The sequence below is a fragment of the Manis javanica genome, chromosome 6, assembly GCF_040802235.1.
Source record: "Manis javanica isolate MJ-LG chromosome 6, MJ_LKY, whole genome shotgun sequence".
Classification (NCBI taxonomy): Eukaryota; Metazoa; Chordata; class Mammalia; order Pholidota; family Manidae; genus Manis; species Manis javanica.
Genome location: NC_133161.1, coordinates 29,716,465 through 29,744,273, shown reverse-complemented (window position 1 = coordinate 29,744,273; position 27,809 = coordinate 29,716,465). Strand labels below are relative to the sequence as shown.

Genomic DNA, 27,809 nt, shown 5'->3' with positions numbered 1-27,809 from the left:
TTTTAAATTAGTGTTTGTAAAGATAAAATAATATTTATGACTAGACCTTCGCTAGAATAGGGTTTCCAAAGGAGCAACATTTATTGCTCATAGATTTTACTTAATTCCCTATATTTCCAAACCTCCTACCTACAATGTTGCCCAACAAAGAAAATGTGGACACAAAACTCTTTTCATGCTCATTTTAATCTTGATGTTAACTAGAATAGCATCAAGAAATGTGGTCAATGTCTTGAAATTTAAACTACAACAGGAGAAATGAATTAATTTGGATTTAAACATGCAACTGTAGGGGAAAGGTATTCCTAAAGAACATTTGGCATACAGAAATTAAACACTGTTTAAAAAGTCACAAGTGAATGTTTCATAGAAATCCCATATTTCATAAAAATTCTATGACTGTTTCATAGATATTATCTCTATGTTTCATAGAAATATTTCCTTCTGATTAAAGTTTGCATAGCTCTTCTTAAATCATGAATAGTGTTCAATTTGGGTAAGTGTATTTTCTGCAGCTCCTGAGAAGATTATATGATTTTTCTGATTTTCTTTCATATGATTACTTATGTTGATTATCTTTTAAATGCTACTGTTGTTGGAGATGTGTCCTTGGTCTCATTGTGAGAAAGACATTAATAATGGATGCAAAAAGTCATTGACCATCAACAGTTTCTTGGGAAATATGATTTTTGAGAAAGACAAAAATGTACTTGATCGAGTTGGGGGTGGGCAGACCAGATGGGGTCACATGGAGGAAACTATAGGAAGCCTTTTTTATAGAAAAGGAGATGAACATTGACCAAATGGGGTTAGGCTTCAAAGGAAACAGGTGGAGTGTTTGCACAGCTGGGGCTTGCTCCATGTTCATGTGGTAGAGGTTGGATTTTTGGCTATATTTAGTTTTCCTCAGAACTGTCATGACGCAAGGAGGCATGGTTTTTTACTGTATTAAAGAGTGTATAATGTATTTTGAAGTGAAGTTTGGGTCAATTTTTCCTCCATGTTGGAACTAGCCAGTGTTGGCCAGTGTGTTATCTGCATTCTCACTCCCCTCATCCAAGAGCAGTTTACACAAGATGTGCAGAATATAAGCAACCATCAGGAAAGTCCCCCTCCCCTCCTCTGCTGTGTCTGGCTGTCTACCTACTGTAACACTATACAACCTTGCATTCCTACGGTGAACCTCACTGGCATTCATTATTTCCATTTCTTATAAATTGATGTTTCACTTCTAAATGTATGTCTGTGTTCAACACATATTATTTGTTAATGAGCTTTTCTTGTAAATTTGTTTGAGGAGTTTGGAGTCATGATTCTGCTGGCATCTGAAAACAATTCTGTGCTTGTTTCTCTTCTGACATTTTCTGAAAGATTTCACAAAGGATTGCTATTGTTTCTTTCTTAAATACTCATTAGGATTCATAATATAATCAGTGTGCCTAGAGTGATATTTTAATGATTTGTGTTGTTTTGCTTAAATTCAATTATATTAACAGATAAGAGGTTATTTAGATTCTCTATTCTTATATCTATTTTGATGTTTTGTTTGTCAAGATTTCTGCCCACTTCAACTAAATTTTCAAATTTACTGGCATAAATTAGTTCCTAATATTCCTTTTTTAATCATTGAGTATCTACAAATCTCTTAAGATGTGGCTTCTTTCATTCTTGATATTGGTAATTTGTATTTTTCACTCCTTTTTTCCTTGATCTGTATTGAGAAGAATTCATCAGTTTTGCTTCTATTTTGAAATAACTTGTTTTGGCTTCTGTGGTTTCTGGTATAGTTTAGTCTGTTTTATTTCAGGTTTTCATTCTTACCTCAGTTGCTTCCTTCTTTCTATTTACTTTGGTTTAATTTGCTCTCAGTATGTTAAGATCATTGACATTAGACTTCTCTTTTTATTTTTTTCCTAAGATGGGCATTTGAGGCTAGACTATAAATTCCACACATTTTCACATGCAGCTTTCTTTTTTATTTATACTACAATATTTTCTAATATTCTGTTTCTTTAAATATGAATCATATAATATTTATAAGTGAGTTGCTTAATTTCAGAATATTTTGATATTGGTTCTGTTTCTCAGTTTAATTGCATTGTGGTTGGATATCATATTCTGCATGATTTTAGTCCTTTGGAATTTATTACAAACTCATTTTGTGATTCAGTATAAGGTCTATCTGGGTTGATATTCCATGGATACATCTAAAGAGGTTGAATATTCCCATTTGGTAGTATAGTATTCTATGTCATGAGATAAGTTAATTGGCAGTACTATTAAAGTTTTATTTACTAATACTTTTTCCCCTTTTATCAATTACTGTAAGATGAGTGTTAAAGTCTCTATCATGGACGTCTGTATTACTCCTTACAATTCTATTAATTTTTTAAATACATAATTTGAAACTAATTATGAGGTGCATAGACATTTAGGATTATTATGTCCTCTTCATGAATTACAACATAATATCCTACTATATCCCTGAGAGTATTCTTTATATTGGAATCTACCCTACCTGATATGACAATATTTATACTTAGTATATTATGCTTTGTGTTTGCATGTTATGTATTTTCTAGTCTTCTGTATCTCATCTCATTTTGTTGTTGTTGTTTAATTTAAAATGTGTCACTTACAGACACATTTAGTGTATGCTTTATTATCCAGATGGGCCATTTCTGTATTTTAATTATAGAATTTAATAAATTTATATGTCATATAGTGTTACGGTAAGATTTAGGCCTACCATGTAGGTATTTGTTGTCTTTTTTTCACTGTATTAACATTTCATTCCTCTTTAATATTGTTATTCTACTTTCTTCTCTATTGCCCCTCTAGATGTACCTTTTCTTGTTTTATCATAGTCTTTTCAAATAGTATGGTACAGTATAAGAACCTTACAGCAAAAAGTAAAATCCCATTTATCTCCAGTATGCAATTTATGATCATGCTTTCCTGTCTTTTAAATCTATATATATTACAAACCCAAATAAGTGCAGTGTTTTTAAAATTTTTATTGATTTTTAATTTTTATTATTTTATACAGTTGGTAATCTTTAAAATAATCTTAAAATGTGTTTTAAATAAATTAAATATTTATTCAATTAAAATATTTACTCCCTATTTAATCTTTCTAATGCATTTAATTTCTTCTTGGGATTCAAGTTCATATAAGAAATTTGTCTGTAATTTCACTTACTTTTTCATATTAAGCCATGCTTTCTAAATCCATCAAATTAAAATGATAATGTCAATATATCACTAAAATCTTGATTTTTCTCTGTTTATTTTAGAAATAATTTAGTTTGATTTTTAAAAATATTTTTTAAATTGAAATAATGGGGCATCTGGCTATGTGCTTGGAGAATCAACAAAGTTTAGTGTTTGAGAAGTGTGCAAAAGCACAAACACATGTGTGAATGTGATTTTCTAGAAAATTGTGTGACTCTAGGTTGTATTTTCTGCAATAGTTAGGGGTTCGATTTCTGGACATACTGTGTCCATAGGGAAAATGTACAGGTGGAGTGTAAGTATGGAGCTGAATGGGAGAAAGCATTAAGTATATCTGTTAAATAGACGAAAAATCATTTTTAAAAAACGTATTCATTATTGAGAATATGGAAAATGAGGAGATGGCAACAGTTTGGTTATTGAAAGCTGGTGCAACAATATGCTATGTGTCTGGGACCCCAGCTAAACTATCTGTCTTTCATTTCTGCTTACATACAACCTCGTCTAGACAAGGTGAGAGAGTCTATTATTGAAATAGAGAAAGTCTGATGAATCTGAAATTATGTTTATGAGCTCTCAAACATAAAGGGCTCTGTTTAGGGGAGGAAAAGGATGCTGACTCAGATGAGATACTGTTCAGAATGAAAACCATCAGATGGAGAGCACCTAAGTACTACCACAAAACAAATTGAGGGTTAGGACAGTATGCTCTGGCATTCTCACCAGTGTAAAACAGAGACGTTTTTTTAAGTTGAGAGTAGAAAGACTTTTATGTACTAATTGGGCAAAGCACTGGATATTCCATATCATCTCCCCACCTTTCTCTGCTCTGTAATGAGAATCAAGAGTCTGACATCATTGTTTGCTTCAAGTCAGCTCTTTTGACCTCTGGTTCCTACTTGAGTAAAATCTACCCAGGATTAGCAGATGTGAGCGAAAAGGGGAAGTCAGGGTATTTATTGCCATAGTGTGCTCCCTGGGGCCTCAGCCAGCTAGCAGTTCTGTGCCTCCGCCTAAGGTCACATCTCCTGTCCAAGAGTCTACCGCTGTATCTGTAATTGTGCCAGGATTCTTATTATCACTCCCTCTCTTTGCCCTTGCAAAGAAGTTTTAAAACTTGAACACTGAAGAACCTGTCATAAAATATATTTACATGAATGCTGAGGGATATAAAGAGATAATTGAGAGTTTTAGTGAAAATCTTGAAGGATTTTAATTTTATAAGTTGTGTCTTTCATTTGTACTTTTCTCTAAATGTGTGAGATTCTTTCTAAATTATGAGGTTTTTTAAGAAAACAATATTCTAATATATACCTGTGAGAAGATTAAACATTGCTTTCATTTTTACCATAAATATACTTGTTCATAAAGTAATCAGAAGCCACATGAGGTTCTATATGTATAAACCTAATGCTAAGCTATTTGTACCAAAATTTAGAAAAGGAATTACATCATCAACACCATCTCATAAGTATTATACCTAAGCAATTTTGTCTCATTGGAACTAAATATGTGCACTTTCCCAGTATAAAATAATATCTGCATTTTCCTCATAACCCTTCAATTATGGGAAAATTTAGGGTAAAAATAACATACTTTTAAGCTTACATACCTTTTGTCCCAAATGAAATTCAGGAACACACTAATGAAGAAGGAATCACTTATAAGATGGTGTTCCCTTCATAAGGGAATGGGTGATCTCTCAAGGAACTACCCCAGCAAAACTAAAAAAAAAAATCAAAAACATAACTAGGAGACATATAATAAAGAATGACAATTGAAAATGACCAGAAAACATTTTTTAATTGGAATATTTGCTGTTACATAGGATCTGATTATTAATTCAGACACACAAATCAGATCTTAACCAGTCTCAAGCTTTACTAAATAAACTTAAGAATAGGATAATCAAGACACTCTGACAGGCTGGGAGAAATCTAGAACATCAAGAGGCTCCACAGGTTCTTCCTTCGCCCATTAGGTGTGCACTTCTGGCTTCATTGTAAGGCCTCGAGGTGAGGTCTCTGGGGCTCCTCACATCACAGAGTGGAGAGCATTTACATGTAAAACATCTCAATTTGACACTGTGTTGAACTGCATGGATATCTTAAGCAATATTTTCCAGGGAGCCATGCCTCATTGAACCATAGGTCATGGGTCTTATTTACTAGAGATAATCCTTTAGCCAGGGATATTTTACTAACATTACATTTCAGAGATAGAGTATCTTTCTCTCAGCAAATATCATTATGCTATTTACTTGGAAGACCAATTGACAGATTAGACCCAGTACTGTACCTTCTTACTTTATTTCCTTCAGCACATTCTTCTGTTAGAGGGAGCAAATGGACTGCAGTTCAGCTGCTTTACCTCCTTCCTCCTAGAACATGAAGAGCATACATTAAGAATTAGGAGTTAAAAGATTCTTAGACTAGAAAAAAAAATAATGCCATAAGATTGCAACTCTATGGATCCAGTTATGCCACTTTGTTGCAGAATAATATCTATCAAACATAACATTGTAATGTGTGATTCTTTTGCTCATAGCAATACCTATACTCAAAGCATGAAGTGCTTAATTAAAGTTATAAAACAATATTTAATTCTATAACTATTTAAAATATAAAACCAGGGTTCCAGATCCAGATAAGATAAACATATTCTTCCTTTTATCTCCAACTGAATTCAACTATAAAAACTGGACAGAAAGCAGAAATAGCTATTTGAGAACTCTGAAAATAAACATATGAGCAGGTGGATCAGGAAAGAAAACCAGAATTTGAAGTACTGCCAAAACAGTGGTGTGTTCATCATTTTCCCCTCTCTGGCATCCTCTGGACTGAACTCAATACAATATAAAACCCAAAAGTTAGCATTTTCAGGTGCTATTTCCAGGATAGAGTAAAACACAGAAGAACCTCTCTAGTTCTGGCTTGAGGAGTAATAAAAGAGACTCTACAATTTCTAGTCCATCATAACTGCCTTAGTTTTCCATGTCACTATATTTTTATGCTGGAAGACAAAATGCTCTTTAAAAACAATAACAGAAAAACAACTTGAAAAGGCCATTCCAGCAGACGAAATGTGAATGTACTTGGATACAAAATACTCTGGTCAAATACCACAAACAACATACATTTTTCTCTATTAAATAATGAACCGGAAAATCAAAACATACATGTAATATGGGGCTCTCATTGTATGTTTTGAGTACATAGGCAATGATGAATTTGTGTGTGTGTGTGTGTATGTGTGTGTACATGTAGAAATGCATGTATGTTTCTGAGTGTGTGCCCATGTATTGGGAAACTGAGAAGAAAACAAATATCTATCATATTTGGGCAAAGACCAGTGTTTTTGCTTTGCAATGGAAATAGACATACCAAACTTCAGTCATCATCACCACTGAGCCCCAGATATGGCTAAGAAAGCAGAGAAGAGGCAAGTATTTCAAAGAGAGGAAAAAAAAAAAGAAAAGGAAGATAAGAAGTAGATATTTTGCTATTGGGTTCTACAGAGGAGCAAAAATTTAAACATTTGTATACAATACACTTTCAACATACACTTAGGATGTAGAAATCTGGAAGGAACATCACTCAAATCAATATAATAAGCAACAACAAAAAGTCTGTATGACCTATGTAATCAAGTTTTCCTTGATACCATCAGATGCCTGAGTCCATAGCATGCTATGAATTGAATGTACCTCCCCCAGTTCATATACTGAAACTATAGCCACCAACTACTAGAGATAGGGCCTTTGGGAAATAGTTAAGTTTGGATGAAGCCATGAGGCTAGGGTCCTCATGATGAGATTAGTGTCCTTATAAGAAAAGACACAAGAGGCTCTCCCTCTCCCTGTCATTTGAGGACACAGTGAGAAGGTAGCCATCTTAAACCTAAGAAGAGAATCCTTACCAGAAACCAACTCTACTGGCATTTTAATCTTGGACAATCTCCAGAACTATGTGAAAATAAATTTCTGTTCTTTAAGCCACCCAGTCTGTTATTTCATAATGACAGTTCAATCTAAGACACAAAACAACTAATGAACCTGAAACTTAAGGAATGAGGGGCTTCACCGAGGAGAGATGCAAATGTGAGCTCTTGTTACCCAAGGCACACACTGGGTTCTATACAAACTAAGAAGAATAATTCAGCTAAAATATTTAAAGAATTGCTCAAAGCCATGCATGAGATAGCCTAAGAGCATAAAGATCCTGGACCATTAGAAACAAGGGGGATCTACACCCAACTACAGAGTCTTAACACTGGTCCCAGGAGAGGAGACTAGAGAAAGCCTACCACACAGTGCAGACTTAAAGCCAGGGAACAGCTGCTGTGGGTGACTCAAAGTTCCACCTAGAGCCATCTGCCCTTTCATGCCTATAGAAAGAAAGCCTAATGCTGCTGAGTGCACATGGTAAAACCTGCCATACTCAGGGCACAGGTGAAGCCCGTCACAACTGGAGGAAAAGTGCAGAAAGAAAAACATCTCCCTTTGGGGCCCGACTATTGCAGATCCCCTGCCACTAACAGAGGTGAGATCCCTGAGTTGTCCTCATTCCCAACACCCAGGGATGCACCACCTAACTAAAAGGTTCATAAGGCAGAACCAGCAAGTAGAATGCCAGGTAACAAAAACTAGCAATCTACTCCTGGAGCAGGGGCTGAAACATGGATAGAAAACACCCCTGAAATGCTGAATTACAAGGGACACTTAAAGCTAAGATGGAAGACCAAACATTGAGAAAATTGATCAGGTAACCCAACCATCCAAAATATGATGACATTAGAAGAATTCAAAGGATGTGGTAGTCCATAACAAAAGTAAAATTGAAAAACTCAATTCCTGACTAGATTGACTTAACCCATCATGTTAAAGGCCAACAAATGAAGAAGGTCTGTCATAAAAGAAATTTAAAAAGTACTAGGCTTAATGTATTATTGGTTCTTAGATGATATACATGAACACACTGCTGAATTTCAGCACTGCATCCAAAAGCCATTGGGATGGATGGAGAGGGACAAAAGATCTGTACTAATGCTGTCCAACAGACCTTCATGTGATAATGAAAATGTTCTATAAATTTTCCATGTCCCACTTGGTGGAAAATAGGCATAGGCAGCTATTGGGTACTTCGAATATGGCTAGTACTGCTGAGCAACTGGAATTCTAATTTTACTTCATTAGAATTTAAATAGTCATACATGTCTGGTAGCTACTATACTGAACAAGCCAAGATGTCATTTTCTTATGAAAAATCACTACTGCTCCCCATCCCCAAAATGTGTCTCCTGGTTACAGGACCTAGGAATCAATTATATCCAATTAGATTCTTCTCAGAAGTTAAAGAAAAAACTGAAAATTGATCTTTATCACTGTAGGTTATAGGATGTATGCATTCTTTTTACTTTATACTGTACAATCCTATTCCACATGAATTTAAGGAGGAATTTGCAGACTAGATTGTGGAGCTTAAAAACAATAGAAACACAAATCACTAAAAAATGATTTGGAATAAAAATAATCGTAGATCACTGACAATATACCCAACTTTACATTCTGAAGATTTTTCAAAATACAGTATTATTTTACAAAATATTTCAAAGCACAGTTTTTTTCTTAAAATATTAAGACATTATCATAACTTTACCCTTCTGCTTCTTCACCTTCCACTTCATCATATTTTTAACCAAGGTAATAGCTAAATGCTTTTGTATTTAAAAATATATTTTTTGTTTTCCTTTACTTTTTAAATAAATTTACATAATAAGAATTTAGAACAATGTAAAAAGAAATAATGAACTCTACAGGAATTTTTTGATGAAATCATGTCTATTTCATCTATGCATTAATAATTTATTTTATGTTTAATCATATATGTTTTATGGGGTAGAATAATAGAAAAAAGTGTGGTTTTGATAAAGAATCTTGTCAGCATTAAACAAAGAGATTAAGAAAAAAACATTTTTTTCTAAGAGCAGGAAACAGCCTTTTTTTTTAATTCAGTATTGTTTTCGCTGCTATCATGAGTATATTTTGGCTAATATATCAGAGTGTGGTGAGTGTTTATGTGTGTGTGGTATAGCAGGATCAAGGGGTATGTACATGGGTGTACATATGGGGCTATAATCCTTAAACAATATTTCTATAGCCCTAATGAATAATAGACTTGTGTGTCCATTCCTGAAACTGCCACATCAATGAAATAATTTAATAATGATTGAGGTCACATTTTTAAGTGTATATAATGTATCTTTAAATTATACCTGGAAGTCTTTAATACCATGAAATATCTTGTTCAGGTTTCTCCTTCTTATTAAGTAGAACAGTCAATATTGAGAACAGAATATGCAAAATTTTAGGCTTAGAAAAGACTTTGGGGACAATCTTGTTCATATGCCTTCCATCAACATAAACTATACTTTTTTGGTACATGATTATTTGAGTTTATATATATATATATATATATATATATATGTCTACCAAAAAAAAATAAGTATTGCCCTGCCCTTACCTGAGGAAATTCAAGACATGCAGACCTGCAAGACTAGACACAGTGCTACTGGTCTCTATTCTCTATTTGCTACACCTTGTCTCACTTCACCCCTATTTTCCATATATAGGTCATACACAGAAAACTTTTCACTTCTTATGGATCAGTCAAATAAATAAAGAAGTGTGGTGCTCAAAATATTTAATAACAATAATGGCAAAGGCACAATCTTGTCAAAATAGGGGACTAAACCAAATAGTGCCTGGTGCAAATATATTGTACATATCCCTATATTGCTATTTTCCAGCTAGATATCAACCCTGAAAAGATACAAGTTAGTTGGGGACAATAAAAGAAAGTAGAACAAAATCAGTTTTTATGGGATATGTGTCAAATATTTTCCAAAATCATGTTTGATTTTCACAACACATTATAAAGAAAATATCACTCCTTCTTTAATCCATAATAGGACACTTAGTCTTGGTGAAATCAAGTTACTTTCAAGAGACTAACTTCAGAAGATAGAATTAGAGGGTAAATCTTGAGGGTAAAGTTCAGTCTGTTTGTTACATCCAGCACAGCAAGAAGTGAAAGGATTAAACTAATTCCATAATAGTTCAAAGAAAAGCATTTTTTTTCTTTTTCTTCATCCATTGTGATTTTTGCCTCAATATTTGGAAATGATTATGAATTAAGATAATTTGTCGTAAGCATATGTGTGCACTTTTTTTTTCTTTTTTTTTTTTGGGCAGTAGAGGGTCTTGCAAGAAAGGAGTGTCTTTCATGTAAACAAATGATCAATGATTGCAGCTGAAAATGGAGATGAGGACTATGCAAATGTGATGTTCAGGTGTCTAGTTTCAGCCTAAACACCTCATGTCTAATCACACTTCCACTAGGCCACAATCCTTATTATGCTTCCTAGGAAAATGTTCATAATTACCCAGCTCATTTTTTTTTATTTTGGTATCATTAATCTACAATTACATGAAGGACATTATGTTCACTAGGCTCCCACCTTCACCAAGTCCCCCCCACATCCCCATTCATAGTCACTGTCCATCAACATAGTAAGATGCTGTAAAATCACTACTTGTCACCAAGTTCACAGTCACTGTCCTTCAACATAGTAAGATGCTGTAAAATCACTTGTCTTCTCTGTGCTGCACAGCCCTCCCCATGGCCCCCTAACACTATACATGCTAATCGTAATGCCCCCCCTCTTTTCTTCCCTCCCTTATCCCTCCCTTCCCACCTGTCCTCCCCAGTCCCTTTCCCTTTGGTAACTATCAGTCCATTCTTGGGTTCTGTGCTTCTGCTGCTGTTTTGTTCCTTCAGTTTTCTTTTGTTCTTATACTCCACATATGAGTGAAATCAGTTGGTACTTGTCTTTCTCCGCCCAGCTTATTTCACTGAGCATAATACCCTCTAGCTCCATCCATGTTGTTGCAAATGGTAGGATCTGTTTTTTTCTTATGGCTGAGTAATATTCCATTGTGTATATGTACCACATCTTCTTTATCCATTCATCTACTGATGGACATTTAGGTTGCTTCCATATCTTGGCTATTGTAAATAGTGCTGCGATAAACATAGGGGTGCATCTGTCTTTTTCAAACTGGAGTACTGCATTCTTAGGGTAAATCCCTAGAAGTGGAATTCCTGGGTCAAATGGTTTTTCTATTTTGAGCATTTTGAGGAACCTCCATACTGCTTTCCACAATGGTTGAACTAATTTACATTCCCACCAGCAGTGTAGGAGGGTTCCCCTTTCTCCACAACCTCGCCAACATGTGTTGTTGTTTGTCTTTTGGATGGTAGCCATTCTTACTGGTGTGAGGTGATATCTCATTGTGGTTTTAATTTGCATTTCTCTGATGACAAGCGATGTGGAGCATCTTTTCATGTGTCTGTTGGCCATCTGCATTTCTTCTTTAGAGAACTGTCTATTCAGTTCCTCTGCCCATTTTTTAATTGGATTATTTGCTTTTTGTTTGTTGAGGTGTGTGAGCTCTTTATATATTTTGGATATCAACCCTTTATCAGATCTGTCATTTTTGAATATATTCTCCCATACTGTAGGATACCTTTTTGTTCTATTGATGGTGTCCTTTGCTGTACAGAAGCTTTTCAGCTTGATATAGTCCCATTTGTTCATTTTTGTATTTGTTTCCCTTGCCCGGGGAGATATGTTCAAGAAGAGGTCACTCATGTTTATGTCTAAGAGATTTTTGCCTATGTTTTTTTCTAAGAGTTTTATGGTTTCATGACTTACATTCAGGTCTTTGATCCATTTCGAATTTACTTTTGTGTGTGGGGTTAGACAGTGATCCAGTTTCATTCTCTTACATGTAGCTGTCCAGTTTTGCCAGTACCATCTGTTGAAGAGACTGTCATTTCCCCATTGTATGTCCTTGGCCCCTTTATCGAATATTAGTTCACCATATATGTTTGGGTTAATGTTTGGAGTCTCTAATCTGTTCCACTGGTCTGTGGCTCTTTTCTTGTGCCAGTACCAAATTGTCTTGATTACTGTGGCTTTGTAGTAGAGCTTGAAGTTGGGGAGTGAAATCCCCCCACTTTATTCTTCCTTCTCAGGATTGCTTTAGCTATTCGGGGTCTTTGGTGTTTCCATATGAATTTTTGAACTATTTGTTCCAGATCATTGAAGAAAGCTGTTTGTTGTATTTTCAAAAATATATGTTTTTTGGAAGGAGATTCCCACTGTCCTACTCATGCTGCCATCTTGGCTCCGCCCTGTACCCAGCTCATTTTTCCCAATCCCTTCTCAACATACATTTTACAAATGCTGTATTTAAAATGTTATATTTTATAAATATATTATATATATATGTAAAAGATTTTAGAAAAATTTTATTCAAGTTACTTAGTATTTCTTCCTACTGCCTTCCTCTACACTTTTTAATTTTTCAGAACTCAGTTAAAAATATATTGCTTTCTTTATCCATATGCAATTGTAGTTTAGACACTAAACTGTTCATCACTGTTACAAATATCAATACTAATATCCTTAAGACATATATATTAATTTTAAAACACAAAACAAACCTAAGAATTTACAAGATTAGCATTATTTAAATTATCATATAAATTAAGACTAAACTTATTAAAAGTACAGTTTTTATGATTAAAGTGTTGTGGGTCAAATTTGTTCTCTATTCTTGTCCCCACCAAAACAAAGAATTGAAAGGCAGAAAGACAATAGCAAAGCAGAGCGAAAGAGCAAAAGTTTTATTCGAATACACTCCAAGGGAGGAGTGGCCCAGAATCAAGGTACACAAAGACCCCAGAATTTTAGGGGAGGGTCTATTTATCATGTCGTAGCTACAAAGCACCTCTTTGATTGACAGGGTGAGGTCATTTGATTGACAGTTCTAGTTATACACCCATTCTTCTTGGTGTGCATGTCTTTTCCCAGAATACACACAGAAAACCCCATGGTTGGCAAGGAGGAAAACCAAAATTTTATTTTAATAAGATTATGATGCAATGTGGTTTAGATGGTTATAGTTTTGTTTCATAGACACCCATTGGGATAAGATTGAGACCAGTTTAGTCTCCCAAAGCCTTTGTCGTTTTCAAGTGGGCCCCCTAACTGGGTGTATATTTTTCCTTGAACCTTAGCTTTCACTTCCCCTGCTGTTCATGTCTATCTTTCTACGTAAGTATGGTATAGATATATTTTGAATTTATTGATTTGATTAATCTGTTGAAATCATGTTTACTATATAAAAACAACTGTAAAAATCACTGTAATTTTAGTTTATTTGGAGCTCTCTAAGCCTTGTTAAGGAACTCTTTGGGTAGACAAAACATTAGCATACATGGGTGCCAATAAAAACATTCTTGAGAAAATCTACAAATGCTTACTTACAGAACATTTCATAAGAATTTGCAAGTAAGTGCATTTCTTTTATCGACACATTTTTGTAGTACAGTTGTTATGATAGAATATTATATTAGACACGTGTATTTTTATCACAGTGTTCAATTTTTTTGTAGCCCAGAAAACAATGAATTATAGAACTTCCTCAAGACTGATTGAATTTAGGTTAGTGAAGAAGCCTACAAAAAAACAGGCTAGAATCTCCATCCTCAGGCCTCATAAAGCTTATACATATCTGTGTTTACAGATTATACAACATACTATTATGCCTGAGAGTTTTGAATTAAATAATTGTAGAGAAGTATTTATAGAAAACCCAGGCATAACTTGCTTCATTCAGCCTGAGGAATAGCTTGAGCTCTACATATGCTCTCCCCACCCCTTTCCAGATAAAGCAGACAGAACTCTGGGGTATTTTCTAACACCAACAATTCTCTGATTCCCCAGACATTAGCTGGACAACTAGGTGTTGTCCTTTAATTCACTTCAACTCTGACGCTACCTACCTGGGATTATCATCAAACTCCACAGGATTAAAGGCGCAGTCCCACAAGACTGCTCTCACTTCAGATACCAGTCACCAGAATTGGGACCCCAGTTTACCCACGCTTCTGTCTAACTTAGCTGAAGTCAGGTAGTTCCCAAAAACCTCCTCCCTTTCAGGTTTGATAATTTGCTGGAAAGGCTCAAAGAATTGAGGACGACCATTTATGTTAACTGGTTTATTACAAAGGATACAATTCAGGAACAATCTAGTGGAAAAGATGCATAGACAAGGTAAAACTGATGGGGTTGTGTGTGTGTATACAGTTTCCATGTCCTCTCTGGAAACGTCACTCACCCAGCACCTGCATGCACTCACCAACCCAGAATCTCCTCAAATCTCATTGTTCAAGAGCTTTTATAGAGCTCAATCTCCAGCCTCCTCTTCCTTTGCCAGTGGAGTTCAGTGGGTGGGCTGAAAGACCCAACAGCCTGTTCACCTACCTGGTCTTTCTGTGACCAGCTCCATCCTGACTCTATCTGGGAATTCCACTCAGGGACTCATTATGAATAACAAAAGACCCACCTAACACTCTGGAAATTCCAAGGATTTTAGGAGCTCTGTGCTAGGCATCAAAAAGACCAAATATGTTTATTATACTGCAAGCCACCTTCTAAAACTCTCAAACGCTTGTAGGGATTGTACACATAAGCCTGAAACAGTTCTCTCACAGCCCTGATATTTGATATGAAAACTGGAATACTTATCATAATATTTATTACCTCCATCTCTTACATGAACGAGTTTACATAGGAACCTGTAAACACCTTCCCATATGCACACATGCACTTACACATGCATTATTAGAAGTATGTAGACAGCCACTGTGTCCCTGGGATCCCTGTGTGTGCATTTTTTCTTTTTTGTATTATGATGCTAAATCAAATAAGAAAAAAAAAACAGTTCTATGCATGTCTTCACTAGGTATTGCATATGTAAAGAACTGAATCATTAACCTCTTAAGCTAAAGAAAACATTCCTCCTACTGAAATTAAGACATATGTTTTCCTTTATAAGGAGGTTTACAGTAAGATTTATAGTTCCTAACAAACACACTAATACAGACTTGAGGTTTGATTTTGAAAATATCTCTGGTTAAATAGGTATATATTTCATTTATGCAAAGTATCCTCAATAAATATTTAAGAAGTGATTATTACATGATAAAAGAGAGATTCAATTATTGTGTTCTTCATTGAAGAACCAGATTGGAAAACATATCAGAAATAATTTCAAAATTTGCCTCTACATTAATCTTACATGGAAGTTGCTAATGGGATGTCTTCCACAAATAACCTGCAAGTCTGAATGAGGGTCAAAAGAACTGAGAGAAATTAGTTGATAAATGCCATCATAGAAAAGAAGATCTGAATAAAAGTGGGAAGCAAACATTTAGGGTAAGCAGTAAAATTCCTCTTGTGCTGAAAGGACCTTTCTTTGAAATAATAAAATTACTTTTGATAATTTGGCACCAGAAATGGGGCTGGCTGAAGCTACTAGGATCCGTTTGGTGGGCTTTAAGATTACATTTATATGACCACAAACTCACTCACTCATTCACTCACTTTCTCAAACAGAAACACATCATTTCAGCACCGTTACATCCAACAGAGCGATATCTATATGAATCAGTGTTTAGTAACATGGGCTGATTCAATATCTTTCAGGGCATAAGAGCTAGTTAGGAAATAACATTTTCCAACAGAATCAGTCAAAGGGAAAATAGCCCATCAGGTGGGTGATATGCAATGTAGTTATTACAAAATCACCACCTAGCCAACTGACTAATCATTTTAAAAACAATCAAAAATGTTGATATTACCCCCTCATTGGTTAATAATTCTGTTATGGCCAGAAGGCTAAAATTCCTTTGTTGAATGCATTAGTATCAAAATCATACATTTGCATACAAACTATGACTTGCACTAGATGAATATTGTAGCCATCAGCTAACTGCCTTTTTCCTACAACTGGCAACAGCCTTTTTTTTGTAAGAGTTGGCAAAGAATTGCCATTGTTTTTAGCTAACTTTGAGCCCTTATTTCTACTTAAGCCATTTCTATTTATAACATATATTCACTTTACGACACTTAGTGGAAGGTAATTTTTTAAATATAAATAAATATCATTTTTGTGAAACAAAAATAGATCTTATAAGACACAAATACAAATGGTCAATGTTATTAAAGGAAAAAGAAACTGTCAGAGAAGTCATTAAATTTCAAATTTTAAAAGTTTATCAGTATTCCACTATAGGCAGGCTGCTGGATAAAGAAAACCATTCTAAATCAGATTCACCCTTCCTAATATTCTTTTGATTCTCTAAATTTATGTTTTCTAGAGCAGACTTGAATGCTTTACTCAATATTGTATAACAAAATGACAAAAGAAACATCAATTCCTGGAACATCTGCTACTTATATTTTAAAAAAAGAAAGAAAGAAAAAGAAAAGAGCAGATGCAGCGTCAATTCTGATCCATTAAGGTTTTGAGGAAAAACAATTCATAAGTGATATATACAGCTTGACCTTGAGGAAAGTAACTTCATAGTAGACTTTCACATTCTCTTTGATAAAGGACTTTGTTTTATTTTCACACATTTCAACATAATCCTTGGTCAATTAATTATTGTATGGGAAGTGCTTCCCTGATTTTAAAAGTAGAAAGAAAAAATGAATACTTAATTATATTATACTTTACAAACCTCATGACTTAACTATGATTTCCCATCATTTTATTTAAAGTGTGCTTTTGCATGAGATACCAAATCAAGTGAACAGTTAATGCCATTTGTCAAATGCTTTCCAGGTTAGCTGCTTCATCTTTCTGGACACTGTCTTACTCAAGATGCTAGCGGAAGAAAGATGAGAAGAATTTATGGGTATAGAGATCTGTATCAGATCTAGGGGACAATGAAATAGGAAATAATCAAACTTCATTTTGCAAAGGCCAGTAACAAAGAAGCAAAAAAAGAAAAAGTAGGAACAATACAGAGTGAGATGGGGTATCTGGGACATTGGAAAGAGGAATCTTGTCACCTCTGCCATCTACTACAGCCAGAGGAGTTGGGTCTGAGAACGAGACACTTGCTCTGCAAGGCTGTGATTAAGTTCAGTCATTCCAGTACCTTGATTTCCTAGAGTGTGAAGTGTGGATTTGATTCATTAACATTAGCCCTTTTATATTCATTACTACAGAAAAATGGCTTTCTGCATAGCAACTCCCAGCTGATTTTAAGGATTATAAATTAATACCAGCACATTTTATAATTTCAAAGCATTTTGAATGCATTTTTCTTAATTATGTAAGCAATACATTATTTAACATTTAATTCAGCATCTTTTGGCATGATGATTAAATAATTTAATATATAAGGTTGTGCTCTTAGGATTTAAAATGGGTTACCTGATTTTGTAAAACTTCACAATGAAAGTATCAGTACCACTTAGAATGATTTCACACACCTTAATGTGAATAAAAATGAAATGACTCAAGATAATTGTAAACCCTTTTTTTTTTTGACTATGTAACCCACTATGCCTAATGTGACGCTGGAATTTCACAATTCAAAAAGCACGTTAGGCCTTTCCTGACAAGATGATGAGCTTCCAAACTCATAAGCAGTGATCCTTTTAAAAATAATCTCCACAGCCACCTCACAAAGGCTTACATCATCCCGATGACTGCCTGTAGTCTTAACACTGTCATTGCAGGTCTATTCTGAACGTAGCCTGAAGTACCAAAGTGAGGACGGACATTTTCAAGGCTTCTGCTGTGTTTGCAGACAACAAGGTTAATATTTTCCCTCAGCAGTGAGGATCTGCAGGCCCATGTCACTGATCCAGAGACTGCCAGGGAGAGGGAAGCAGTGCTGGGAATTACTTTTCCCCTTTTCCTTCTGTGAACAGTATGAGGAATATGTCTAAAAGGGTAAAATGATTTAGCTTGGAAACAGGGTATAAGATTAAATTTCTTATGCTTTTTCTCCTCTTTGCAGATTGAAACTCATTTACTACCTCTAAGGCAACAGCTTGTCTTAGAGACTCAGTTTTCTATTTTCTCTGGGGAAATACAAACACCAACTTAATCTTTATTTAGCAGTAATCTCTAAAATGTAGCACATGTACACAATTACAATGACTTTGTAGCAGCTTACCAAGTTTGCTGTGCACGTAGAGAGTAATATGAATGCTTGTATTGAACTACTCAGGTTACTGTCACATCCATGCATTTGTTCATTCACTAACTCATTCAGTTGTTCAGTCAGTCTTCAGAATTTTCATTCAGCAAGAATCAACTACCTTTCACACATGTAAGTATCTGGGTAAAGCAATGGTCTGTACCTTCTAAGAGTTTAATTTAGAAAAAGGGAAATATGAACAAATACTCATAATGTGACTTGCAAATGAAATGTTTGGAGTATTAAAAAATAGAGCCTGAAACACAGAGTTCTAAATTCTTAAATCCTGTTTCATATGCCACTTATTATGTATATGTTTACATATATAATTTTATATATTTTATATTAACTATAACATACATATTACATACCATATACTATACTTTGTATAGACAGATATGACAAGGTCAAGTAAACAGTTTCTACTTGAGTTTTTTTAACTAATATCTCTTTTGACTAAAATCTCAAGATTGATCAGTGATGATTGGCATTGGAACGTATGTAGAATGTCTCTCTCTGTGAGGATAGTTGTCACATAGGGCCAAGAAACAAACAAGCCAGACAGTCTCTTCTTGTTTATTTATTTATTTCCTTATTTAACATACAATTGGACTTTAGTCCTTTATATTTCAACACAATGATAGTGAGGAAAAAAAAATCTTCCCAAAAAAGATCATACCATGCAGAAAGAAAATACAAATACAACAAGAGAAACAAGATGCTTTGTCTCTTGCTTTGCAAGAGTTTGTTTTCAGTTGCTAACCTGAACCATTAGGACAGAAAGATGGAACCCCAGCCCCAGTCTTGTGTACTTCCTAGGTCTCATGGAAGGCAGGGTCTATGAAACACGAAGACAAGAGAATAAGGGAGAGAGAAAGAAAAAGAGCAGAGAGACACTCAGACAGAAAGATGTTGAACCTTCTTAGCCAAGATCAGCCTGAAACCTTTCCATTTCTCCAGGCTTCTAGAGAAAAAAAGAAAAATCATTCAAGAGATCATTTGAAAAGCCAACCATGGTACTTGCTTAATTCAGAGGATTACTGCTACTGACTTTGGAATAGAATGACATAGGAATGAGGGAAGGGAGCAAGATAACACCCCACCACCACCACCAATAGAAGTCCACACGTTATAACAGAGATATCTGCAAAGGGCTGTGGTAGTTTGGAGCAAAAGGGATTATAAATTAACTTTGTGTAGGAAGATCAAGAAAGCCTTCAACAAGGAAGTGGTACTTCACAGTAGGAATCCTAATACTTCCAAAGGTATCCTGGAACAGCTCTGACCATCTCAGCAATCAGATTCTGTTAACTAGAAACATCTCTGTGAATCTATTCAGTAGTTTACTTGTAGTGTATAATAAGTTTTGTATTACTTCAAGATATACCAATGTTGAAAACGTGTTTACCAAATAATGAAAGCCACAGCAATTTGATCTGGAAAGCAGTAAACAGTGTTACACAGTTGGAATGTGTTCTCCTTCCCTTAGATCAATTTTTATTTATTTACATTTTAATTAAAAGCTCTCCACTACTGCTTGAGAATAACTGTGTATACTGCTACACAGATCCCTATTTGATATTGTGCTCATCAAATCGAGGAAAACAAAATACTAGTTTATATTCTCATAGTCTGGTAATATTATTAATATGAAATAATTCAGAATATTGACCCTTTCTGAATTTCTGAGCTCTAAGAAATTATGAAATGTTAGAAGATATGTGAAAGATGGTCTTCAGTAAAGGTATTTAGGAATAGATTATAAACATAAAACTTTCAATTCTTTCTTAGTATATTCATTCAAAGTCTATTTTCATTCACATTTCATTTATTAAATAAGTGTAGTCTTGTGTTCTAAGTAAAGAAAAAGAGGAAAAACAGACTATCCATTATGATTGTTATTTTTCATAAATTTTCAACACATACAATTCTACATACTATAAGATTTATTTTGACTGCATTTTGACTCAACAATTTTGATAATATTTTGTTCACACATTTTAATTTAATAGTCATTTTTTAAAGAGAAAGATATTTAGATAACTAGGAGTATCACATACAAATTTGACAAAAGATCATAAACTAGGAATAATTATAAAATTATAATCATGAGCTAATAAATTTATGATTTTCAGTCAAAAAATAAGATTTGTAATTTTTATGCAGCTGAAGATATTTTAAAAACAAAGTCATAACTCTCTTAAAAGTATGATGTTACTTTGTCATCCATAATTTGAAAAAAAACAGGCCACCTCTTTCATAAGAAACTTAGAAGTGTGTAAAAAACAAATAAATGGACTTCTAGTTTCTGGTTCCACATGTAAGGAGTTAGAAGTTGCCCCTCTAACCTAATAATGAAAAAAACTGAACATAAAAGAAAAATCAACTTTTACTAGATTCAGAAGAGAGGGGAGGACAAATGGCAAACCACTGCCCTCATTACTGGAGAGAAGCAGGCAAATACAGGGAATCACAGCTTACTGGAGATAAATGTAAACTGCAGGAACCAGTGCTGCGGCAGGAAAACCTGAATTACAGTTGACAAATTGCTAGAAACTCGGAGTGGATAACAGTGAGAGTTAAATCACCAGGGGGACCTAGTCATAGACAGACTCCCACAACCTTGTGAGATTTACTTCCCAGGAGCTTGACCAGGTTCTCACAGTAAACAGTATAGAAAACAAATAAATAAGCAACCACCAACAACAAAACAAAATAAAATAACAGAGTAACAGGGTAAGAGAAAAAGGAAACTTTTTGAAATATGCCAGAACACTGTTCTTAATGAGACCTGCTGTCAACAGAAATTAGTTAACCAAAGCCTAACCTGCTTCTGGGGTGTTTTCAGAGCATAACCAGCCTGGGGGTAGGGAAATGCCCAACTCCAGCCCACTCTAGCCTCCCCTGTGGGAAAAGGGAAATACTCATCTTCAGCCCATCTATACCGTGCTGTCCCAACTAAGGGGGAGAAAAAAAACTGAGAAACACTTATGAGGTTCACAGTCCACAAGCATAGGCTCATTCGAAGACTGGACCTAATGATAGAACAGTAGAATGGTTCTTCTATCCTCACACCTTACCACCACATTACTAAAGGTCTAGGTAAACTGTTTCTTTTACCCAGTACCCTATGTCCTGCATCAGGAAAGATTACAAGGCATACTGAAAGGCAAAAAACATAATTTGGGAGACAGAGCAAGCATAGATGAGCATTCCAGGTAACACTCACATACAGATCAATGTATACCGCGCACTGGTGTCTGTATGTTGGTCAAACTAATGATACCTTGATTATCTGTGAGTTAATGCCTTTTTGAAGTACTTAGAGCTCAGTTCCCCTAGTCTTCATTAGAGACTTAAATGTATTTAAAACAACAAAAGAATTTAGTCATTGTATTAGTCTGGTCAGGCTGCTGTAATACTGTACCACAGACCATTTGGTTTAAACAATAGAAATTTGTCTCAGAGTTCTGAAAGCTAGAACTCTGAGACCCACATGTTGGCAGGATTGGTTCCTTCTGAGGGCTGTAAGGCAAAAATCTGTTCTATCCCTCTCTCCTAGCTTCTGATAGCTGGATGGCAACCTTTGCCATTCCTGACTTGTGGATGGCATTCTCACTGTGTCTTCACATTTTCTTCTTTCTGTATGTGCCACTTTTGTTATTGCCATTCTTTTTATAAAGACATCAGTCATATCGATTTAGAGATCCAGCCTACTCCATTGTGACCTCATCTTAACCAAAATTACATCTGCAATGATCCTATTTCCAAATAAGGTCTTATTCTGAGGTACTGGGAGCTTAGAACTACAGTATATGAACTTGTAACAGTCATCTTCACTATCAGCTAGTTACTCAACATCTGTTCAAGTTAGCAGAATGTGCCTCAATTTACTTATTAATATTTAATATTCTAAGCCTAAATTAGTATTTAAGAGATTACTTTTGCCTTACTCTCACAGATGAGTGTATGTATACACACTCATATCTATCAACTATCTACATATATGTTATATATAAATATAATAGAATATGTAAGGATTATTTGAATATGTTTCTCTTTCCGACCTTAGTTAAACTGATAGTCTGCCCTTTCAGCATCACTTTATTTACTGAATGAAACAGCTATCATCATGTAAATGAGCAGCAAACAATAAAATAAAATAATTAAAGATGGAAATATCTACTCTGGTATACTCTTCTATTTAGTAAGTACAAATACATACATGCAATCTTCAGACTTTAATATGACATATATAGTTTTTAAATTAATATCTAAGATTTATTTGCTATGTAGTCTTAATAAAACCTATCATTTCAAACGTAGAACTCATTAATCAGCACTCACCCTACTGCCTTTCCAGATATATTCACTCGGGACCTCTTAAACACCTTAGTTATGAGAATCAGAACATATTAAGATAATTTATTCATGGGCTCATAAAGTCATTTGATGACTTGTCCTTCAGAATATAATTATTAGCAATGAAGAATATACCCAGATACCTACTCCTAGTTAATCTATAATACCAAAGTATATTATTGATAGATAATACTAAGTAAAATGTTTGATCTAATGACAAAATTTGTTTTTTTCATTCATAGGTGGTTATTTCATTCATAGGTGCAAAGATATAAATACAAATGAAGTAAGAATATGAATTAATAAACTTTGGAATATGTTTTCCATATTAAATGAGCCTAAATGTCCTACAGAATTCAGTTCAAGGTTCATCTGTTTATTCAGTCTATTGCCTGAGGGAGTGCGAAGGGAGAAAATTTATTTGAGAAGAAAATTAGATAATCACTGGGGGAGTTGATTGAATACTGACAAAGTGTCAGCAAGTTGCTTCTTTAATTTATGGTTTTAATCATAGAAAGTTGGCCAGAGCTGGGAAATGTGCACATACTTTAGCCAATATGCCAAGTTTCACAGTGCTTAAAATCAAACTTGTTTAACAGAAATAGTAATGCAAAATTTCATTCATTTATTCATTCATTCATTCATTAAATAATTATTGAACATTTGCAATTTACAATGCTTTGGAGATCTGATTGCCCCATACGTTAAAAATAATAGTGGGGGTGCATAGCAGGAGCTTTTATTCTGAAGGCCTTCAAGGAAGGTTTTCCAGAGAAAATTATAGCTATGCTAAGTCTGAAAGGATAATTAGGAATTAGCTAAGTAAAGTCAGCTGGAATAAGGGAGAAAATGTTGGATAAGGTAAGGAACTGTATGTTTCAGGCAGAAGAAATAATATATATATAAAGATCTGGAGCAAACAAGAATATGGCACATTCTGATTTTCACTAGTTGGCGTGCAGGATGTGAGGTGGAACATGATGCCAGCAGGTATATATAGCATTTCAGCCATATAAAATTATAGTGACTGAAAAGGGAAACCATAGAGTAGCTTTCATCTGTGAAGACTGTAAGAAGAGTAGCATTTTACAAAGCTCACTCTAGCTATAGAGTGGAGAATACACTGAATGTGAAAATAACTGAATAACCAGAAGGCTACGAGGTTGCTGCTATAAAATATACTGGGGTGCTTTGTGCTTGGCAACCAAGCTGCAGATAAAGAGAAAGGAAGTAGCTGTTGTTTAAAAGTATACATATTGGGTATTGAATTTTTGTGTTGTTGGTGTGGAAAGTCAAGAAAGATACCAGCTTTGTAACTGAATATAAGTGATAATTCCATTCAGATCAAGAGCGGCGAATCACAACTGATCAGTAAGTCATTATGGCTTGTAGATTCAGGCTGAGATTTCTGCTTTTGTGTAGCTCTTTGTCACATTCTGTTGGGACTGCTGTAACAAAGTACCAAAGACTGAGAGGCTTACAAACCTAACAAATTTATTTCTCACAGTTTGGGAAGCTAGGAATTCCAAGATAAAGGCACCAGCAGATTAGATTTCTGGTAAGAACTGCTTTCTGGTTCATTGAAGGCACCTTCCAGTGATAACTGCACTTGGGAGAAGGGACAGGAGCTCTCTCAGACCCCTTTTATAGTGTCACATTGAGGGGAGTTAGGAATTCCAATAGGGGAATTTGAGGAGGACTCAAACATTCAAACCACAGCACCCTTGTTCTAAAAAGTGCCATGACTTAGAAATTTGTAGATATGATTTTGACATTGGATCCAAGATATGATACCAGAGGTAAGAATGCCACAAATCTGCCCACTAACCCCCAGTTTTTTTCTTTCTCTTAATTGGCCACACTACATAATCACATATTATCTAGTAGTCTTTGTTAACCTAGAGTTCGCCAGAACTTTCTTTCACAAACAGTTTTATAATGTATGTTGTATAAAATTCACCTATTACAAGTGTGCAATCAGCATTTTCTCAGTAAATTTATAAATTTGAGCAGTTATCACCATAATCCAATTTTAGAGCATTCTATCACCTCAAAAGTTTGCCTGTACCAATTTTTAGGTAGCCCTTATTCCCTCACTCCCCTCTATACAACCAACAATCTGTTTCTAGTTCTATAATTTGCCTTTAATGTACATTTGACATAAATGGAACCTTGAGTCTGACTTTTTTCACTTATCATAATGTGTTTGGATTCATTTATTTTGTGGCATGTTATCAGATCTTTTTTATTACTCACTATTATTCCATTGTATGGGTAAACCACATTTTGTTTTCCATTTACAAGATCTCAGACAATTTTTGGCTATTATGAAAAATGTTGCTATGAATATTTGCATGCATTTCTGTGGATGTATGTTTTTATTTCTCTTTGATCCTAGAAACGGAATTGATAGGTTGTATGGTAAATTTCTGTTTGACATTTTAAGAAACTACTAAGTTGTTTTCCAAAATGACTGTACTATTTCACAATCCTAATAGGAATGTATGAGACTTCGAATTTCCCCACATGCTTGCCAATACTTAATGTTGTCTGACATTTCATTATAGCAACTCTAGTAATAGTGAAACACTATTTCATAGAGGTTTTAATTTTTACTCCTATAACCATAATGTTGAGCATTTTTATACATCTTTATTAGTTGCTTATATATCTTATTTAATAAAATTTGTAATAAATAATTTTATTCACTGTAAAATTCACCTGTAAGATTTCTGTGTGTGTAGATAGATAGATAGATAGATAGATAGATAGATAGATAGATAGATAGATAGATAGATAGATATAGATAGATAGGATGAATACATGTCCCTTATCAAATATAAAGCTATTAAAATGCTAGAATGAAATACATAATTTTTTATGTATGATGTAAGGTTTAAAAATCCCTTTTCTTTTCTTACCTTTTTTTTCTTTTTTCATGTAAACATACAATTATCTCAGTACCATTGGTAGAAAATTCTGTCTTAATTATCTTGGCACATTTATCAAAAAATTAATTTATTATAAATACAAAGTTTATTTCTGGACTCTCAATTCTGTATTATTATTTATTTGCCAACCCTTGTCCAATATCAAACTGTCTGATTATTCTGGCTTTATAGTGGTTATGAAATATGATAATTAATTCCTCCAATTTGTTCCTTTTCCAAATTTCTTTTGCTCTTTAGGTCGTTTGCATTTCCATAAACCTTTAAGAATGGTTTATCAAATTCTATTAAAAAGAAAGGTATATTAGCATTTTCACAAGAATTGTATTGGATTTATAGATCACTTTGGGAGAGAACTGACTTCTTGACAGTATCATATTTTCAGCCTATGTATGTTTATGTTATTTAGACTTTCTGGAATTTCTTTCAGTTATTTTTTTTTTTAGTTTACAAACCTTGCATGGATTTTGTTAAATTTATTTCTAAGCTTTTTATTCCATTATTAATGGGATTGTTCTCTTAATTTTTTTCTGAATTAATTTTTGCTGGTATTTAGAAATACACTTGATTTTTTAAAATCTGTCTTATATGATTTTGCTTTTTTTCTTTAATTCTTTTGGATTATCTACATTCAAGAGCCTATCATTTGCAGGTAGTGTTTTACTCCTTCCATTTCAGTCTGTGTGCTATTTGTTTTTTTTCTTGCCTTATTTCACTGACTCAAACCTTGAGTGAAATGTTAGATAAAAGTGGTGAGAGAGAATCCTTTTCCTTGTTCCTGATCTTGTGTGTTAAGTGATAGGTGTTTGAACAATTAAATTATTTGTGATGTATATAAATAGTAGTTTATATTCTTGCAATATATTTGTCTGGTTAGAGTGTCAGGGTAATAAGTACTAGCCTCATAGAATGAATGAATTGGGAAATGTTCAGTACTTTATGAATTTTTAGAAGTGGTTTGGTGATTTGGTGTTACTTCTTCAAACTTTTGATATATTTGATATAATCACCAATTAAACCATTAGTGTTTTCCTTTGGGGGAAGATTTTTAATTGACTAATTGAATTTCTAAATGTGTTGTATAATCTATTCCTGTTTTCTATTTCTTCTTGAATTTGCTTTGGTAATTTGTTTCCTTCTAGATTTTTCTCCCTATTTCATCAAAGTTACCTAATTCATTTTCTTCGATGTTCACAACCCATATAATTATTTTAATCACTTTTTGCACTCACTTCATTTTTCATTTCTGCCTATCCACATTTTATTTCTGCAAAAAAAAGAAGTTTTCCCTAATTTGATTCTTTAAGTCAGCTTCTAATATATTCCCATATATCTTTGTGTCACTTTCATTGATATAGCTTCATGTTCAATCAAGGATTCAGAAATTTTAGAAATTCCATTTATAAATAAAGTATTGTAAATTTGAAAGACATTTTACAGAATTCAAAGCCATTTGAAAGTTATGAAAAATATTTATATTATCTTGACATATATCCAATGTTGGGAAGCCTCTTTTTAAAAGGAAATGTTATTTCAAACTGTGAAATCTATATTCCATTCAATTCAGCATTTTTTAAATATTTTCATTAAGTTCTTTAAAATAATATTATCACAACTTCCAAAGAGGTGAAATTTTGCCATCACTGGTTACCAAAGGTGGTGAGAATCACTTCATATTAAGGATAATACTAGGTAATGCAAAACATTTTAAAACTTTTTAGCTAATTTTCTTTTAAAAGTTCTTGTACATTTTGAATTTCAAGCAACCACGTACCTCTAGAGGATTTTCTGTGCTCTATTTAATTCCAAGTAATTGTGACCAGGAAAGCTGACTTGACCCAGCAAAATTAGAGATGTGTTAATGTTTCAAAGAAAGGCACACATAGTAAGATCTCAATATTTGCACGTTAAATAGAAATTACAATTAACACTAAGAAACCAACTAAGCTTCAGGTGGCAATATAGACCATTCAAGTACAAACAATCACTGAAAAAATAAGGTGACATTTAGCAAGGGAACATGGTTCAATGAGCTGTAAAAATCAATTAACCAAAAATAGCTTGTTCCAAAGAAATGAAAGAGATACAAATGAATCATACTTTAACCATTAACCCATTTGTCCTGAAATACACC

At 34.0% G+C, this 27,809-nt stretch overlaps 1 long non-coding RNA gene across 1 annotated transcript in view; it reads left to right on the top strand.

Annotated features, from left to right (window-relative positions):
- The window catches only part of LOC140850072 (uncharacterized), an 824,946-nt gene that overhangs the window by 623,681 nt on the left and 173,456 nt on the right, over nucleotides 1-27,809 (top strand). The gene's annotated exons all lie outside the window — the stretch shown is intronic.